This window comes from Oryx dammah, unplaced genomic scaffold (genome assembly GCF_014754425.2).
Source record: "Oryx dammah isolate SB20612 unplaced genomic scaffold, SCBI_Odam_1.1 HiC_scaffold_17, whole genome shotgun sequence".
In the NCBI taxonomy this organism is placed as follows: Eukaryota; Metazoa; Chordata; class Mammalia; order Artiodactyla; family Bovidae; genus Oryx; species Oryx dammah.
Genome location: NW_024070201.1, coordinates 34,831,309 through 34,851,797, shown reverse-complemented (window position 1 = coordinate 34,851,797; position 20,489 = coordinate 34,831,309). Strand labels below are relative to the sequence as shown.

Here is a 20,489-nt window from a genome sequence, read left to right as displayed (position 1 = left end):
GACTCGGGTCACAAAACGACAAGAACCTGAAGGGTCATAAGCCACCTGAAGGCAGTGACTTCTGCTCTTATTACCTGAGGAAGGATGCATCAGAAACCAGCATGCTAAAATCACTTCATCCTTGGCTCTCTCCCAACTGTGTTACAATATAATTTGGAGAAATTAACCCTCCCCTGCAATCCCCTCTACCACCCCTGCAAAGGAGAAGGAAGTACACTCAGCAGAGAGAATCAAAGCATGGAATGCAAACACCCGGAGGCAATTACTAGGTGATTAAAAACACAGAGGAGGACAATACAAACATCACCTGTACCTCCTTTTTGTGAACTGGGAGATTATTTGGTGTGAAACCTGCAATTTGGTGATGATTATACACTCTCACATTGCTTTCTACTATTTCATCTATGTTTGCTCTCCTCCCCCTCCCCACTAGCTCCAGTAAGATCCTAAGTTAACCGCAGGGCTGGGAGCAGTTTTTCACTGATTTCTAATGTATCTCCCACAGCACAGAACAGCAATGCCATGGAGCAGGCACTTGAACTCTTTTATCTCACCAGCCTGAGCACAAACTCACACCACCTTCAGGAAGAGGCTGTGCAGAACCCATCTCACTTTCTGATTTCAGCAGCCCAACATATCACACATGCCCCAGAGAGAGTGGGGGAGGCCAGGGCCCCCAGGCCCTGATGAAGATACTACACCCAGGCTGGGAGAGTCCACCAGCCCTGGGGAGCGTGGTGCAGACCGAGGAAGGGCCTTCCCCATCCCCATGATGTCCATGCTTGACCCCAGCTAGGCAGAGACATGAAATTCAGCCAACCCTCAGACCCAACACCCTGAGGGGTAGTCAGGACCCGCTCTCCTCACCTAAAAGTGCCAAAGGGGGCTAAGCCTAGTGCAGACAGAGCTGGGCTCAAGGGAGTCACAAAATTAATGGAGTGAACTGAAAGCTCTCAAATCTTACAAGAGGGAGGTGTCTCCTTCCCAAATACTGAATTTAACAGACTGAAGTCTTCTGGCAAAATCTGAAAAGTTCTGTATTTCATTAGGCTCTCCAAGTGTTTTCAGATGCATTCAGTGGCCGATTCATTTCATGAATTACCTCTTCTGACCCAGTAACCCACACTGCAAGCCTCTCTTCTCCCCGAGCCCCCACATGGGGCTCCAATACTTAGGACTGCTGGTTTAATAGGAAGTTTTAATTGCGGCTCCACAGGACTTCAATAACCATGAAAAGACTAAAGCCCAAGTCCTGACTGAATGAGGAAATCAAACCCAGATTGCCTCCCTCTCCTATTTTTTTTTAAGGAAGTTGGCAATGTAATGGCAGTGGGGAGACCAGTTCTGTTACTACCAACTAGTTTTACGCCCCTGAGGAAACATACAGTCTTGCTGGGTTTTAGTTTCCTCATCTGTCCAATGACGGGGTTAGACCCTCCACCTGGAGAAGCCACCTGAGGCCTCCGAAGCACGAACCCCAGGTTATTCAGAGTCGCACATGCTGGAGTTCAAACCCCAGCTCTGCCACACACTGGAGGTGCACGACCTTGAAGGAGTTAAAAGACCTTTCCGAGTGTGTTGGTTTCTTTATCTGTGAAAAGAGGAGCCAACTCCAATTCTGTGAGACTGTGAAAAAGAGCACTGATAATGCGCCTGCCCCAGACACTCAACCTTCAGTTCCTGTTATATTTTTCTTTTGCTAGCTCTAAATCTCCACTCCAACAGAGTTGTTTTGTCTTTTTCTATGTTACAAGCTTCAGCATTATTAGCCTGGCTAAAGAACACATTTTTTTCCCTTTGAGTTAAGGCGAAACACTCAGCCTCCTGTTTAAACTTAAACTCGCTCGCCAAGCCAAGTAGTTTAAGATCAATAAGCACATTCCTTGAGCCACACTTCTATCCCTCACTGGTTGGAGCCCTATGGCTCAGAAAAAAGTGAACATGTGAGTCGCTCAGTCATGTCTGACTCTTTGCAACCCCATAGACTGTAGCCCACCAGGCTACTCTGTCCATGGAACTCTCCAGGTAAGAATACGGAGTGGGTTGCCATTCCCTTCTCCAGGGAGATCTTCCCAACCCAGGGATCGAACCCGGGTCTGCTATATTGCAGGCAGATTCTTTACCGTCTGAGCCACCAGGGCAGCCGTCATGGCTCAGAAAGCGCAGCCTAAGACAAAACAGCCTCCCCAGCAGGCTGTCTGAGCCAGGGACACGCACTCTACATAAGTTTCAAAACCGCACAGAAACATTTTCTACTTTAAAAAACATCCAGTTTTATGCTTCTACTTAATGCTCTTCAATAAGTCAGACTTCTCAAGTATAAAAGGAGAAGGCTAGACCAGGTGATGTTTTAGAGATCCTCCAGCTGTAACATCTTAAGACTCTGAGGCTCATCTCAGACTACTGCCGGAGCCAGACTGAAATGTAACAACACTGCACATAATTGAAAACACAAAGGAAGGAGGCAGAACAGCTGTCCTCCCCAGTCTCACTTGCCAACAGAATATCTTTCGTAATGACAGCACGGAGGTGTAGTTAATGATACTTTTGTCCTGTTTATTCCCAATTAAACTGGATTTTTTTTTAACTGCAGGTGCTCCCAACCACTCCATCGAAAACTCCCTTTCTCTCACTCATGACTTGACTTTCACAAATCAGAATACATCACGGTAAAGTGACTCCTAGAAACCAGTACAGAACTAACCTGCTCTTGGGCTGTCGTTCTCCATGGGAAAGGCAGCACACACGCTTGCTCTCTGCTGGGGCTCCATGCTGTGTTTTCCCAGTGTTCCCAGTTCAAGTCAGACTGGGAGAGAGGTTCACAGCCCGCCCGCTCTATTTCAATTTTGGTTCTGGAGCAGCTGCCTCCTAAGGTGTTACAAATCCAGCAGCCACTGGCTCCTACTCATTCATTCTCCTCCCTACCCACCCCCCATCCCCACCCTCCACACACACACAATCTGCAATTTGGCTGCGATGCAGGAACACAGTTCCAGCTGTGAGTCACCGCCCCACTGTGGCCAAGCAGAGCACTAGCTGGGGTAAACAATGAGGCAGGCACTCTGTGTCTCCAGGCCCCAGTTCTGCTCTTTGAAACCATAGGGTTGGCTGCCGCTCTGGTAAGAGGACATAAGAAATACCTCCACTTGTGAGCCCTGGAGTCAGAATGAATTGCTCACTCAGTTCTGCTCTGCCACACTGGGGCTGAAATCAGCCCCGAAGCAGAGAGCCTTTGGTGGAGAAATGAGGGATCCTTCATCACTCTCTCTCACGGTCACGGTCGGGAAGAACCTGAGCAGTTACCAACCATCACACTCACTCCTGGTGGTAGCAATTTGTGATTCTTTCATCACTGCTTGGGATGGCTATGGTCTTCTCTGCATGACCATGTTCCTCTCACTCTCAGAGCAGGCTTGGAGAGAAGGGCCAGGCAAACTAAGGCATCAAGGTGCCTCTATCCTCATGGCCTGAGAGCAACACTGTGGCTCTCCACTGCCTCTAGGTAGGTCACAAGTTATGATGCAGTTGAAATATGAGCTCCACAGGGCAAGACTTCTGTCTTCACAGCTATGTTCCAATGCCTACATGGTACCTGGCACATAGTAGGTGCTCAATAAATATTTGCTGGCTGAAGAAAAATGCAAGGGGTTTTGTTCCAAGTCTAGTTGGGATAACAGTTTTACTAAAAATGGTATCCATTAGAATCATGTTTTTCCTTTTAAAAATTTCTATATCCTTCATAACTCCCACCACTGCCTGTAGGGAGTATTCTATAAATCTTTAAATGCAGAGATAAATCACTGTGAAACTAAGGAATCTCGAGCGTCAGGGCCCCTCACTTTCACCAGCCCCTTCCCAGGCCTTAGATAGTGGCCTAGCAACATGTGTACATGCTTTCTACAACTGTACGTATTCTTAAACAAGACCTCCCAAATTTATAAACGTCAAGCTCCACAAAACAGATCTGCCACCATAGAATGAAAGAATGAAGGACTCACAAGCCATCCTGACACATTATCCTAACAAGGATATTTGAACTGACAAACCTTGTTTTAATCACAAAGGAGACATGCTCTCAACTACCAATATATCCTAACTGATCGCAAGTCAACTGCTTGTTAAAGCTGGAGTAGGATTAAAAACACAAACTACATCCATTCAACATTTATTTAGCCCTACTATGTATTCAGCAGAGTCGGACACAACTGAGCAACTTCACTTTCACATTCATGCATTGGAGAAGGAAATGGCAATCCACTCCAGTGTTCTTGCCTGGAGAATCCCAGGGACGGGGGAGCCTGGTGGGCTGCCGTCTATGGGGTCGCGCAGAGTCGGACACGACTGAAGTGACTTAGCAGCAGCAGCAGCATGTGTTCAGCGGTGAGTGTTTCAGGATAAGACAGTGAGTAGAACATAATTATCCCCACTGAACAGGAGCTTACAGTTCTAAAGAATAAACTGATATGGTCATAAAAAGATACAATGATGATATTAACCATAAATAATATAAATATTTATAACTACAGATCAGAGTGAGTACTGCAACGTAAAGTACAGCAAAGCACACCGAACTGCCAAGTGTCAATCTGCTGGGTATAACAACTCTAAAAGGTGAATCATTTTATCCCCATTTTTCAAAAGTGAATATTGAAGCCCAAGGAGGTCAAGTGCCAACCCCAAGGTCATATAGCCAGTAAATGACAAAGTCAAATTTCAAGCCCACATTGCCTGACTCCAAAGTATGGGCTTGTTCTTAGTGGTTACACTTCAGTCTATGGCCAGTTGCGTCACAGAATCTCCAAAACGTCTGGGGAGACACACTGTCAGCAGAGGCACAAGAACCACTTCAAGCACCAGCAGAGGCTGGCCAACCTCCAAAGCCCACGCTCCTGAGAGCTTACTCACCAGGTATATAGCATAACCCTTGTTCACTCACCAGGCAACACACAGGCAAGGATCAGTGACAGCTAACTGGGAGCTGGATGAGGCCACATGAGCGGCTCCCACCTGGAGTCCTGCCTCCAAACTCCCTCATCCTTGCTGCCAGATGGATCATGCTGGAACACGGCTCTCATTCCATTACCTCCTGGTACACACCCTCTCCATGGCTCATCATCTGCTAAAGCCTTCTCTACTTCCCTAGACCCTCGGCTCCTACCATATTTAGGACGATTCACCAGTCCCCAAGTCACCCTATCTTGCCCACTCCTGGGCTTTGGCTCCTGCAGTCTTCTTCCTCAATGAGTTCTGCCCAACCTTCAAGGCCCCTTCTCTTCCCAGTGATCCTTCCTGATCACTCCAGACCACTCAGCCTTCTTCCCTCCTTGTACTCTCAGCACTGAAGTTTTACACTCGTTATATAGCAATTATACTTCCCCAAAACTCTTTTCATTTTACCTTACAAAAATAAAGTACAGTCGTCCCTTGGCATGTGTCAGGGGTTGGACCCTCCCCAATACCAAAATCCACAGAAGATCATGTCCCTTGTATAAAAGGGCATAGTATGGTCAGCCCTCCTTATCTGCGGGTTCTGCATTCTTGGATACAGAGGGTCAACTGTGTTCCGAGTCACAGCCAAGTATAAACTAGAAAGCAGGAGACCCCTTTCTTGCCTCGAATTCAGTGTCAGCGTCAATCTCAGAGGCAACACCTTTGCCAGTTTCTTATGCGTTCTTTTTGTTTTTTACCTTTATGAAATTCTCATGCATTTAAAAATATATATACACATTTTAAAAATAAATTACATAAATGGAATAAAACTGTACATATATTTCTATAACTTGCTTTTTTATGCTATGTATCTTCTATTCCTTCATATCCACATGTAAGGATGAACATAAGCAGCCCCCTCCACACACAGCTCCACTAGGACCCCTACCAGACCAACCTATATAGAGAGAAGACCCAGGAGCCCATCCCATAGGCCCATCTGTCCCAACATGTATGAGAGGGTTCAGATTGCTTACCCACAAACCAATCTGTCCCCCCAAATTCATTTCAGTTGAACCACACAGACCCTGATGCTGGGAAAGAGAGAAAGGAGGAGAAGGGGACAACAGAGGACAAGATGGTTGAATGGGATCACCGACTCAATAGACATGAATTTGAGCAAGCTTCAGGAGATGGTGAAAGACAGGGATACCGGGCATGCTGCAGTCCATGGGGTTGCAAAGAGTCGGACATCACTGAGCAACTGAATAATGGATATTTTAAATTGAGCCCAAGTTTAACAACAGGAAATTTTCATATAAAAACTCAGCTCATCCTGGTAAATCAAAATCTATGACAGCACTAGGATCCCGTGAGAGGCGGAATGGCCCTTCTAGTTCACTGCAGTCCCCACCACTCCCTACTACTTCCGGATGCTGAGGATGTACACTCAGTGCTATTTGTCATCACACCAGCATTTCTCATTTCCCTACAGGAGAGAAGTTTCTTCGTGCCTATATCTCAACCAGAATTAGGGAGACAAAGATAAACCAAGTGGACAGAGTAAAACAAATTAGAAAGCGTACATACAGTCAGCTTTTCCGTTATCCACTAAGCCTCTACAGACATTTGAGTTTGAAACCCCAATCCGATTCTAGAGAAATCAGATTCTGGAGAAGCTCTTCCTCGTAGGAAGGAGTTCTGTTGTAAAGAATAAAGATTTCTTGCATAAGAACTAAAAGAAGATGGCAAAAATAAGCCAGAAAATTTCCCTCTCACACACACAAAAAAAACACAGAAAAATCTTCCCAACAATAACAATAAGTAGATATGCCCTTAGCCTTCTCTGACTGGTCTCCTGAAAAGGTGAACCCCATAACAGTCAGCAGACTTCTTGCATAGCGTGAAAATCCAGAGAGGCACTGCCAACAGTCTGTCCCTAAAGAACTCAAAAGAAGAGAGGTGCCAGAGACTGCGGCCCCCTATGGATATTCACAGGGGCCACTGATGGCAGGAGGGGGATCCTGAAACAGAAAAGCATCTGAGTGTGTGCCCTTGGAATGAGACCACAGACCTCGTTCTGTGAAACCTGAAAAATGCATGTTTCCATACGTGAACCGTGAACTTCAGATGTTCAAGCTGGTGTCAGAAAAGGCAGAGGAACCAGAGATCAAATTGCCAACATCTGCTGGATCATAAAAAAGGCAAGAGAGTTCCAGAAAAACATCTATTTCTGCTTTATTGACTATGCCAAAGCCTTTGACTGTGTGGATCACAATAAACTGTGGAAAATTCTTTAAGAGATGGGAATACCAGACCACCTGACCTGCCTCTTGAGAAACCTATATGCAGGTCAGGAAGCAACAGTTAGAACTGGACATGGAAGAACAGACTGGTTCCAAATAGGAAAAGGAGTACGTCAAGGCTGTATATTGTCACCCTGCTTATTTAACTTCTATGCAGAGTACATCATGAGAAATGCTGGGCTGGAAGAAGCACAAGCTGGAATCAAGATTGCCGGGAGAAATATCAATAACCTCAGATATGCAGATGACACCGCCCTTATGGCAGAAAGTGAAAGTGAAGTCGCTCAGTTGTGTCTGACTCTTAGTGACCCCATGGACTGTAGCCTATCAGGCTCCTCCGTCCATGGGATTTTCCAGGCAAGAGTGCTGGAGTGGATTGCCATTTCCTTCTCCAGGGGATCTTCCCGACCCAGCAATCGAACCTGGGTCTCCCGCATTGCAGGTAGACGCTTTACCATCTGAGCCACCAGGAAGATCTAAAAAAAGTGAAGAGGAACTAAAAAGCCTCTTGATGAAAGTGAAAGAGGAGAGTGGAAAAGTTGGCTTAAAGCTCAACATTCAGAAAACTAAGATCATGGCATCTGGTCCCATCACTTCGTGGGAAATAGATGGGGAAACAGTGGAAACAGTGGCAGACTTTATTTATCTGGACTCCAAAATCACTGTTGATGGTGATTGCAGCCATGAAATTAAAAGACGCTTACTCCTTGGAAGAAAAGTTATGACCAACCTAGATAGCATATTCAAAAGCAGAGACATTACTTTGCCAACAAGGTCCATCTAGTCAAGGCTATGGTTTTTCCAGTGGTCATGTATGGATGTGAGAGTTGGACTGTGAAGAAAGCTGAGCACCGAAGAATTGATGCTTTTGAACTGTGGTGTTGGAGAAGACTCTTGCGAGTCCCTTGGACTGCAAGGAGATCCAACCAGTCCATTCTGAAGGAGATCAGTCCTGGGTGTTCTTTGGAAGGAATGATGCTAAAGCTGAAACTCCAGTACTTTGGCCACCTCATGCGAAGAGTTGACTTATTGGAAAAGAGTCAGATGCTGGGAGGGATTGGGGGCAGGAGGAGAAGGGGACGACAGAGGATGAGATGGCTGGATGGCATCACCGACTCGTTGGACATGAGTATGAGTGAATTCCAGGAGTTGGTGATCGTCAGGGAGGCCAGGTGTGTTTCAATTCATGGGGTCACAAAGAGTCAGACACGACTGAGCAACTGAACTGATGGTGTTTCAAGCATAGGCCCTGAAGTCCAGGCCTCACAGCCGTCTGTATCACAGACAAGGAAACTGCTCCAGAAAGCAACTTTGAAACATTTTAAAAGTAACTGCTTGGGACTTCCCTGGTGGTCCAATGGCTAAGACTCCATGCTTTCAATGCAGAGGTCACAGGTTCAACCCCTCCTTGAGGAACTAAGACCCCACAAGCCACATGACAAGGTGAGAAGAAAGTGCTTCTGGGTTGGGGTGAGGAAAGAAATAGGTAAGGGAGATTAAGAGATACAAACTTCCACTTGCAAAATAAATAAGTCATGGGAATGAAATGTACAGCATGGGGGATTCAGTCAATAAGTAACTAATTCCTTTGTATGGTTACATACTATAATTACTTATCATGGTGATCATTTTGAGATAGAAAAAAATCAGTACTTTGCCTAAGAGGAACAAACATAGTACTGTAGGTCAATTATACTTCAAAAACAAACAAAATATAAAACAAACCCACAGAAAAAAAGATCAGATTTGTGGTTACCAGAGGTGAGGGAGGGGATGGTAAAGCAGGAGCTGGGTGAGATGAGGGAGGGGGAATTGGAGGAAAGTACTACAAACTTCTAGTTATAAGGCAAATAAGTACTACAGATATAATGTGTTGTTTTTGTTGTTCAGTTGCCAAGTCGTGTCCAACTCTTCGTGACCCCACTGACTGCAGCACGCCAGGGCTCCCGTTTCTCACTGTTTCCCAGAGTTTGCCTAAGTTCATGTCCATTGAATCAGTAATGCCATCCCACCATCTCATCCTCTGTCGCCCTCTTCTCCTTCTGCTTTCAGTCTTTCCCAACATCAGGGTCTTTTCCAACGAGTCAGCTGTTAGTATCAGGGGCCAAAGTATTGGAATTTTAGCTTCAGCATCATTTCTTCCAAAGAGTATTCACGGTTGATTTCCTTTAAAGTTGAATAGTTTGATCTCCTTGCTTTCCAAGGGATTCTCAAGAGTCTTCTCCAGCACCACAGTTCGAAAGCATCAATTCTTCAGTGCTCTGCCTTCTTTATTGTCCAGGTCTCATGTCTGTACATGACCACTGGAAAGACCATAGCCTTGACTATACATACCTTTCTTCCCTAAGTGATGTCTCTGCTTTTTAACACATTGTCTAGGTTTCTCGTGGCTTTCCTGCCAAGAAGCAATCGTCTTCTAATTTCATGGCTACAGTCACCATCCGCAGTGATTTTAGAGCCCAACTTGATAAATATAATTAGCACTGCCATATGTTATATATGAAACTTGTTAAGAGTAAATCCTAACAGCTCTCGTTGTAATTTTTTTTTTCTGTTTCTCTAATTTGTATCTAGACAAGATGACGGATGTTCACTAAACTTACTGTGATAATCATTTCATGATGAATGTAAGTCAAGTCATTATGCTGCACACCTTAAAGTTATAGAGTGCTATATGTCAATTACATCTCAATACAACTGGAATATAAATAAAAATAACTGCTTCTGAGAGGCACACTCAGGGGGAATCTTTTTAAAAATATTTATTAATATATTTGGGTGCATCGAGTCTTGGTTGCAGCATGCAGGATCTTCTGCTGTGGCTCTCTAGCTTAATTACCCCGAGCAATGTGGGATCTTAGTTCCCTGACCAGGTATCTAAACTGTGTTCCCTCATTGGAAAGCAGATTCTTAACCACAGGACCACTGGGGAAGTGCCCGGAGGAATCTTAAAAGGCCCACAATTACTAGATGATCAGACCTGAATGATACTGCATTATTTGCTCCCAATAATAATGTGTGACATAAGTATATTCTTTCTTTCATGTAATAAATATTTAAGAGCTAACTAAATGCCAGCTCTTTGGATCTCACACTTGGTGAGTAATCAAGAAGAGGGAGGGGATGTGTCATAGCTTAGACTCCATATCCTGTCAAAGGTGAACAAAAGGACAGAGTTTTTCGGATTTTCAGATTCATAAATGATAATCTGTTTTCATCAAGAGCTGTGAATTCTCAGGTTAGTAAGCCAACTTGAGACCTTGTATCATCAACAGGAAGCCTTGCTTTCCAGAAACCACTGTAATAAGAATTTCAAAGCTGAAAATGACACACAGCTCACCTCATCCAATCTCTTTGTTTCACAGATGAGGAAACTGAGGTCAGAGAAGGTTAGAGAATTGCTTAAGGTCATAGTTATCATTAACCAGAATATACCACTAGGTTCCTGAAAACAAGGATTATGGGGGGGGAAAAAATCATCATCACATTGTTTTAAAATTACTTCCTGCCTTTAAAAAAAAATCCATCTTTCAGTGACTAATTACTACTAAAAAACATGAAAAATATGTTTTAGAGACCTGGGAATCCTCCTGTCCAGTCAAAAAACCCTTGCACAGAAATCCAGTGCCACTGCTCTGGATTCAGGGAAGTGTTAGTTACTCAGGCTTGTCTGACCCTTTGTGATCCCATGGACTGTAGCCTTCCAGGCTCCTCTGTCCATGTGATTATCCAGACAAGAATACTGGAGTGGGTTGCCATTCCAAGGGGCATATAAAACACATGCTGGGGGAGGTGGTCATGTGAAGATAGAGGCCAAGACTGAAGAGATGCATCGACAAGTCAAGAAATGCCAAGAATTGCCAGCAACCCCCAGAAGCAGAGAGAAAAGCAGGCAATGGAGTCCCCCACAGAGCCTCCAAAGGAACCAAGGCTGCAAACGCTGTGATTTCAGACTCCAGGCCTCCAGAACTATAAGAGGATAACTTTCTGTTGTTTTAAGCCACCAGGTTTATATTAACTTGTTATGGCAGCTCTAGGAAATAATACAAAATCTGTATTAGTTTAGTGGTATTGATTTACCACAAACCCAATTAGTGTGGAAAAGCTGTCACAAAGCTACTAGGACCTTCAGTTCAGTTTAGTCGCTCAGTCATGTCTGACTCTTTGTGACACCATGAACCGCAGCACGCCAGGCCTCCCTGACCATCACCAACTCCTGGAGTTCACTCAAACTCATGTCTATCGAGTGGGTGATACCATCCAGCCATCTCATCCTCTGCCGTCCCCTTCTCCTGCCCTCAATCCCTCCCAGCATCAGAGTCTTTTCCAATGAGTCAACTCTTCGCATCAGGTGGTCAAAGTATTGGAGTTTCAGCTTTAGCATCAGTCCTTCCAAAGAACACCCAGGACTGATCTCCTTTAGAAAGGACTGGTTGGATCTCCTTGCAGTCCAAGGGACTTGCAAGAGTCTTCTCCGATACCACAGTTCAAAAGCATCAATTCTTCGGCGCTCAGCTTTCTTCACAGTCCAACTCTCACATCCATACATGACCACTGGAAAAACCATAGCCTTGACTAGACGAACCTTTGTTGGCAAAGTAATGTCTCTGCTTTTGAATATGCTATCTAGGTTGGTCATAACTTTTCTTCCAAGGAGTAAGCGTCTTTTAATTTCATGGCTGCAATCACCATCTGCAGTGATTTTGGAGCCCAAATAAATAAAGTCTGCCACTGTTTCCACTGTTTCCCCATCTATTTCCCATGAAGTGATGGGACCAGATGCCATGATCTTAGTTTTCTAAATGTTGAGCTTTAAGCCAACTTTTCCACTTTCCTTTTTCACTTTCATCAAGAGGCTTTTGAGTTCCTCTTCACTTTCTGCCATAAGGGTGGTGTCATCTGCATATCTGAGGTTATTGATATTTCTCCCGGCAATCTTGATTCCAGCTTGTGCTTCTTTCAGCCCAGCGTTTCTCATGATGTACTCTGCATAGAAGTTAAATAAGCAGGGTGACAATATACAGCCTTGACGTACTCCTTTTCCTATTTGGAACCAGTCTGTTCTTCCATGTCCAGTTCTAACTGTTGCTTCCTGACCTGCATATAAGTTTCTCAAGAGGCAGGTCAGGTGGTCTGGTATTCCTATCTCTTTCAGAATTTTCCAGTTTATTGTGATCCACACAGTCAAAGGCTTTGGCATAGTCAATAAAGCAGAAATAGACGTTTTTCTGGAACTCTCTTGCTTTTTCGATGATCCAGCAGATGTTGGCAATTTGATCTCTGGTTCCTCTGCCTTTTCTGAAACCAGCTTGAACATCTGGAAGTTCACAGTTCATGTATTGCTGAAGCTTGGCTTGGAGAATTTTGAGCATCACTTTACTAGAGTGTGAGATGAGTGCAATTGTGCGGTAGTTTGAGCATTCTTTGGCATTGCCTTTCTTTGAGATTGGAATGAAAACTGACCTTTTCCAGTCCTGTGGCCACTGCTGAGTTTTCCAAATTTGCTGGCATATTGAGTGCAGCACTTTCACAGCATCATCTTTCAGGATTTGAAATAACTCAACTGGAATTCCATCACCTCCACTAGCTTTGTTCATAGTGATGCTTTCTAAGGCCCACTTGACTTCACATTCCAGGATGTCTGGCTCTAGGTGAGTGATCACACCATCGTGATTATCTTGGGACTCACTTAATAGTGGTGCAGGGTCTAAGAAAAGGGAGGATTTTTAAAAAAACAGTTCTGTTTTGAACTGATCCAAATATTGTGTTCACTTCTGGTAACCACACCTACAGGCCAGAGTGGAAAGCTGGAGCATGTCCAGAAGAGAGAAATCAGGGTTGTGAACAGTCAAAGCCACTGAAGGAACTGGAGTTTTTAAGACCTAGGAAGACTCAGGGCCCACAACAGTTGTCATCACCTCTGAAAGGCTGTCATGAGATAGAGTGATTTGATTTGTCCCCCGAGGTCCAAGATGTAGTCACTGGGAGGCAGATTTTTCAAGGAATCTCATGTCCACAACATTACAGCATGGCCTCTCAACATCAGACTGGATGGCTGCCTCCTGTTGGTGGGCATTTTTCAAGCCCAGGCCAGAAAACCATTTGGCAATATGTCGGTAAGGAAAAGACACAAACCCCAGGCCTGCAATCTGCCAAGATGACCTTATGCTCCTCTCTAGCTCTGTGAATCTATTAATTCATGAAACACACCATTTAGCAATTATGCGAGTCAATAGATTTCTGAAATACATGGGTAGGATGATGAGAACCTGAGCATGAAGAGAGATTTTGGCGGGAATACAAAGCAACAAGGCCTCGTACAGAGCTATGGCTGAGAACCTATGCCAACCTCCCAGGAACCTGGCCGCAGCAGCAGGTGTTCACAGCCCTATAGTGGAGGCTGGTTTAGGTTCCTTAGCCCCTTCTCACAGGAAGCTTATACTAAGATTGACAATACCTATGTCAAGCCTTTTCTTTTAGATACACAGCTTTCACAGTTCAGTGCAGCCAGGATCTATTAACAAACCACTGGGGCTATATTCAAAGTAACAGTCACCTCTCTCTGAACACTTGCCATGATGCGTAACTACCTGAGATGCTTGCATATATTACCTCTAATGGTCACTTCAACACTGCAAGGTATTATCATCTTAGGAAACAGGTTACAAGCAGTTAATTCATTTGTCCAAGACCACACGTTTCACGATTTAGGATTTCCCCTGGAATCCAGGTCCAGAGGCCAAAGTCTTTTCCTCCGTCACAATGTCTTCTCTGCACCCTACGTCAGGCATTTAATCTGTTCAAGGTAAACAACAATACCAGGCAAAGGGGAATGCAGGCAGGTGGCTTTCCCTCCCTGGGCCTCAGTCCTCTTGTCCATAAAATGGGAATAGGTTGGAGATGATGAGCACAAGGAGCCCTTCCATCCCTTGACACCTGGTGCTACTCGACTAGATTCCTTTACCCCGTCACCTTCCACGCTGGTGAGGCTGAGAAAGCAGTGACAGGAAAGGTGGTAACGCTGGTACTCACAGCAAAGTGGACACGGCTAGCAAAGTTGTTCTGCCTGCTGCCGGGAGGTCAGGGCAGTGGGGGAAGGAGGAAACCAAGAACAGGGACACATGTATGGGCTCATGTGCAGGTGTGCAGTGTAGAATGGCCCGCGTAAGTCTTGATATTTAGCACTTCACTCCAGAAACCAGGGCTGTCCTGTAACATACGAGCCCAGAGATCTGAAGGCTCCCTGTACCAGGGCCCCGCGATGTCCACGAGGATTTAAAGTGCAGGGTTTCTGTTTGGAAGTTGTCTGTAGGCTGTGAGAGGTAAAGTAGTCCAGCCACATTCCAGGGGGAGGAACCTCCTGCAGCTGCTCTGCCCAGCGCAGCCTCCACGGTGCCGTCCTGAATCAGGTTAGGGAGCCAGTCCATCCAGCTGCTTCCTCACAGGCCTGCTCAGGACCTCCTAAGGCCACCTATTTCCCAACGGTCCCTCTGTGGTCTTCCAGCAATGGTACTAACATAGCCAAGGGACTCCAGAGCCCTAATCACACAGGGCAACTGGCCCAGCATCCATCCCTCCATGACCCAGGAAAGGGGGACCATCCCACCCTCAGTGCTGAGATTGGGGGTGCGGGGAGAAGGATTTCAGAAATCCAGTCAGGGAGGGGCTCTCACTGCCTGTCTCACTTCTAGATGAGGGCAAAATGGGATGATTTCGGAAAGGCCCCACCCAAACCCATTTCCTTCTCGGTTTCCTAGTGATACCATTCAGGAAGGGAACCTGGGGTCAAGAGCCCAGCAGGAAGAAGGCACGTAACCCACAGGACCCAGAGTACCCAGACCTTCCAGTAAGCAAAACACGAAGCCCAGACAGAATATCCTGACAGGGCTTTCTGGTTCTATTCTAGTTTTTATTTTCTTGGAAGTGGGGGATGCAGTAGGTGGGCAGGGAGGCAGGGCAAAGCAGGCCTCAAGAAGGGAGGAGTCAGGGGTGAGACATAAAAGTCAGTGAAAGAGTATGAGTTTGGAGCCAGAACTGGGTTCCGTTTCCCGTCCCACACTGCAGTGTAGGTCCTGTGAAAGACCCTCTAAATGATGACTGGCATCAAGGCAGTAAATAGGGCAGATGGTCTTATCAAGGTCCCCTCTACCTAAAGAAAACTCACTAGCTCCCCATATCCCTAAATAGAGAGCCCACCATGCTGAAGTGTCAGATTTCTGCAGGTAGCCCAAAATGTGTGTGCAGGGGTCAGAGGGCTGTGGATAAAGAATCACATAAGGTGAGACAGAGATCTGTAACAGTTACTGCAGTAGGTACATCATATATCATATCAATATCCTATTCCAGGCACTCTGCAGGCACTATCTCACGTCTTATTACAATCTTAAAAGTTAGGTATTATTATGTCCATTTTATAGATATAGAAACTGAGGATGAGAAAAATTAAGGGGTTTGTGCAAGATTACACAGCCAAGTAGGGGCAGAGGCAGGATTCAAACCTAGGTCCTTTGACTCCCAACTCTGGAGACATGGATGACGGGGGGTGTCCAACTGTCTGAAGTGGACTCTGGAGTCAAAGGATGGATTACTCTCCATGAAAACATCATGGCCAAACTGGCTCCTTATATTTCCAAGGAAAGAAGAAAACTTTGGTACAAGGTAACCTTGTACCTTGTACAATCACTGCCTTTTCGTGGCAAAGGGGCTTGCACAACTCAATCTTCTATGAGCCATGCCGTACAGGGCCAGCCACCCAAGACAAATGGGTCATAGCAGAGAGTTCTGACAAAATGTGATCCACTAGAGAAGGGAATGGCAAACCACTCTAGTATATTCTCTGTGAGAACTCATGAACATATAAAAGGCCAGCACTTTGGCCATCTGATACGAACAGACAACTCATTGGAAAAGTCCCTGATGCTAAGAAAGACTGAGCGCAGAAGGAGAAGAGGGTGTCAGAGGATGAGATGGCTGGATGGCATCACTGATGCAATGAACATGAACTTGGGCAAACTCCGGGAGACGGTGAGGGACAGGGAGGCCTGGCATGTTTCAGTCCAAAGGGTAGCAAAGAGTCAAACACGACTGGGTGACTGAACAAGGGCTTACTAGAAGCCACTCTTACCAGCATCTTCACACTCTGAAAATAAAGTCCACCTCCCAGTCTGAAGTCCCAACCCTCCTAGCATGGGTACTGGCTAAAGGCTAGAGCCTAGAACTTATCTCTAACCTGGAATGACTCCTGCCTTTGAAGAAGGTAATGTAAAGGAAATGGGAATGCAAACCTCTTAGACCCCTCACTATCTACCTCTCCAAGACCCCCACTTTGGAGACAGCTGCACATTACAGGTGGCACAGTGGTAAAGAATCTGCCTGCCAGTGAAGCAGATGCAGAAGACCTGGGTTCCATCCCTAGGTTGGGAAGATCTCCTGGAGGAGGAACTGGCAACCCACTCCAGTATTCTTGCCTGTGAAATTCCATGGAGAGAGGGCTAGAGTCCATAGGGTTGCAGAGAGTCGAACACAACTGAGTGATTAGGCACGCAGGCACACGTCACTGACTTTGAATCACACATTTAAACTGTGTTTTTCCAGATTCAGACTCAATTCCCCAACATCAAGCTATGTTGGCAGGGAGAGATGCAGACAGCAGAGAGAGAGCTCAGTGAATCATTTTCTCTGCTAGTGATGGTATCTGATGCATGTTAAATGCCTCCCTGCAATTCCTCAAGTGTCTATTAATCAGTGAACCAAGAACACAGAAGGCACCAAGGAAAAATCTGCCATTGAAGGGAAAAAAGCAAATTGTGAAAAGCCTCCTTACTAATGCACAAAGACTTCTAAACCCAAGGAGAGGCAGGGATAATAACAGCCCTGTCACTGAGACACTTAGTCCAACTGGTCACAACGAAAGACATCAAAGAGGCCAAGGGGAAATCCAGCCTCATCTGGATGCTGGTTGGTCAAGGGGAGAATCCGCCAAACTGAAAAGACAAACTTGCAAATGTCATTTGCTCTTGTTGAGCGTCAGTTTCCTCTCCCCTGTAGGCCCTGAGATGCTACGTGTCCTCCCCAACACACATGATCAAACAGGATACACGATGGTCCCCAAAGTTCTGCCATCCACCCGCCTCCCCCGCCCCTGCCCCATGCTAAATATCCTCCCTAGAAAGCTCCTTCGCTGCCATGCATATGTCTCCTGAAGCAGTATTTCCAGTGTCCATTCTCTTCTGCCCTGGATCCCTAGGTCCAACTGCCTGCACTTCTACCAAGAAGTCAATCAAACATAAAATCAACATAATCCACAAGGGGACTCTTCCCACCCTATTTCTCCTCTTTTATTCCCCATGTTGGTGAAACTACCGTTTCACAGTTCCTAACCAAGGGCATCTGGAAAAATTACAGTGACATTTTTGTTGCCCCAACCACCAGGGAGCATTTAGTGGGCAGGGGACCCAAGAGGCTTAACGACACTGTCCTGCACAATGAAAATTTCACAATGTCAACAGTAATATCATTTAGAAATGCTGGAATCATCCTACCACTTTCCCTCATTGCATTTCAGTCATAGACTCTCCACTCCACTTCCTACTTCACCAGGCCAGCCCATCTTCTTCATCCCCAGGGCCACTTTCACTGGGTGACAGCGGTAGCCTCTAAGGTCATTATTCTATCTCTGTACTCACCCACCTATCCCCAATTCACTTTCAACAGTCTCCACACAACTACCAGTAGTATTTCTAAACCTATAAATTGTCGTCACTCCTTGCCTTGAAATAATAACCCATCAGCTCCCCTCACCTTCGGGATAAACACCCATCATCGTTCGTTCCCTGGCACACGGTTCACTGCTCCCCAGGGATGCATACACTGTGCCTTTTTTCTTGAAGGTTGTCTCCTGTCTCTCTGGCTAACTTATACCCATCCTTTAACACTCAGTGCAAGGATCATCTCCACATAGATGCCTGACATCAGGCAGAATTAAGTACATTTTCAGCTTATTCTTTTTTTTTTTTTTTTGGTCGTACCACGCAGCTTGCAGGATCTTAGTTCCCCGATCAGGGATTGAACCTGGGCTATGGCAGTGAAAGCACCGAGTCTCAACCAGTGGGCCGCCAGGGAACTCCCCTCCATCTTATTCTGATTATTGTTCTCGCCTTGACTCTCCGTGGGCTCTGATTCCCCAGCATAGAGCCTAGGGTACAATATGAGCTTAATGAATTAGAATTTACAGCTTATACAGCACTTGCAGCTGACAAAACAACACCTCATGCAATGCAGTGCCTGGAGAGGGAGTTAGCATCATTGCTACAGGTTTATGGAACAGGAACTCAAAGTTAACTTCTTGCCCGGCTTCACAGGGCTAGCAAAGAGGTGGCGCTAAAATGAACCAGGTTCTCTGAGGGCAAATTCTTTGCTCTTTGTCACAATACCACTCTACATGAAAGATTATGGAAGAGATACCCAGTTGGGGGCGGGTGGTGTCATAAGCCTGTCTTCTTCACACCTGCAGATCGAGCTCTGGAAAATCCATCCATATTATTTGACTGCACATCATTCTTCCCCGCTTCCCCTTCCCACACCCGTACCACACAGTGCAGCCCCAAAGCCAGTGAAAGAGCCTGGTCTTACTGTCAGAAACAGCCACTCTGCCTGCATGCTGACTGGTGGCGCCCATGTACAGTTAGCTGCAGAAGGGGGAGAACGGGTTTAAGTGGCAGCATTTAAAGTTGCCATGCATTAAGTGCAAGCCTCGTTCAATGGACTGCCCATGGAGGTGTGTCAGGCAAGACTTCTGAGTGCCAGGAGAGGGGCAGGAGGGCTGGAACAGGGAGGAGGCCTCCCCAGCTGTCCCGCTGTGCCATGTGAAAGGTTGTACCTCCTAATTGCTTTCTGAGAGCTTTCACGAGCACCTCGCGTATGCCATTTTGCTTCAGGAGCACAGAGTAATTAGAAATTGGGTTTCAGACTTTACGACTCTAACCATGGCTACAAGCAGAGCTCCTTCCTTCGCACGCATGCACCCTGGCTCAAACTCAAATTTAAGGTGATTAAGGAACTGTGCAGTTTGGCTCTGTAGCCCTCTCAGGGGGCAGGGGAAATGATAAATGCACATTTCAGGGCTATGGATGGCAATCTCTACCCACTTCAGCAGTGTCATTCAGACGTCACCATGACAACCACCAAAAGGCTTCCTTCCTCTGTGGCAAAGACAATAGAAGTTTTAATTAAGGCCATTCTTTTTTCTTCTTCTGACCAATGGACAAAAAACATCAACACACTGTTACCCAGAAATACATGACCAAGAACACTTTCAGAACTCAAAATTCCTTCTGCTTTACACAGAATCACACTATCTCCATCCCCAAAGCTGTCTTCCTGTCCTCTCAGTTCAGTTCAGTCGCTCAGTCGTGTCCGATTCTTTGTGACCCATGGACCACAGCACACCAGGCCTCCCTGTCCATCACCAACTCCTGGAGTTCACCCAAACTCATGTCCGTTGAGTCAATGATGCCATCCAACCATCTCATCCTCTGTTGTCCCCTTCTCCTCCCACATTTAATCTTTCCCAGCATCAGGGTCTTTTCAAATGAGTCAGCTCTTCGCATCAGGTGGCCAAAGTATTGGAGTTTCAGCTTCAGCGTCAGTCCTTCCAATGAACACCCAGAGCTGATCTCCTTTAAAATGGACTGGTGATCTCCTTGCAATCCAAGGGACTCTCAAGAGTCTTCTCCAACACCACACTTCAAAAGCATCAATTCTTTGCTCAGCTTTCTTTGTAGTCCAACTATCACATCCATATATGACCACTGGAAAAACCATAGCCTTGACTAGACAGCCTTTTGTTAGCAAAGGCATTACTTTGCCTGTCCTCTCAACAACTCATATTTTATAGGTCTGTAATCTCATAAATTCCAGCTTGTCTAGATCTTTTATCAAACATTATAAAACTAGGTAAACATTCCAATTTGATTTTCTGACCATGATTGCAAAGAGGGTTTTCATCATTTTATTTCCATCATAAAATTCAAAAGGTCTAGCCTATTTTCATGAAGTACTTTCAATAAACTCTGAAAAAACCCCAAGATTAGACAAGTGTCCAGTGGCCTCTGGGCAGAAGCAGATCTTGATGTGAACACTAGCTTGGTTCCCCTGGGTAACCTTGGGTTAGTTACTTAAACTCTCTCTGAGGTTTAGTTTCCTCACCTGGAGGATGGAAGTAACAATATCTACTCCGGAGCACTGTGAGAAGTA

General features: G+C 45.7%; 1 protein-coding gene across 4 annotated transcripts in view; it reads right to left on the bottom strand.

The window, feature by feature from the left end:
• Positions 1-20,489, bottom strand: part of PLEKHA7 (pleckstrin homology domain containing A7) — a 219,866-nt gene that overhangs the window by 93,381 nt on the left and 105,996 nt on the right. Inside the window, exon 1 of one of the 4 annotated variants that reach the window (XM_040258264.1) lies at positions 2,705-2,950. The exons of the other annotated variants lie outside the window; for them this stretch is intronic. The gene's annotated coding sequence lies outside the window, so the exon portion shown is untranslated. Of the gene's footprint in view, positions 1-2,704; positions 2,951-20,489 lie in introns of those variants that run through there. 4 annotated transcript variants of the gene reach the window in all.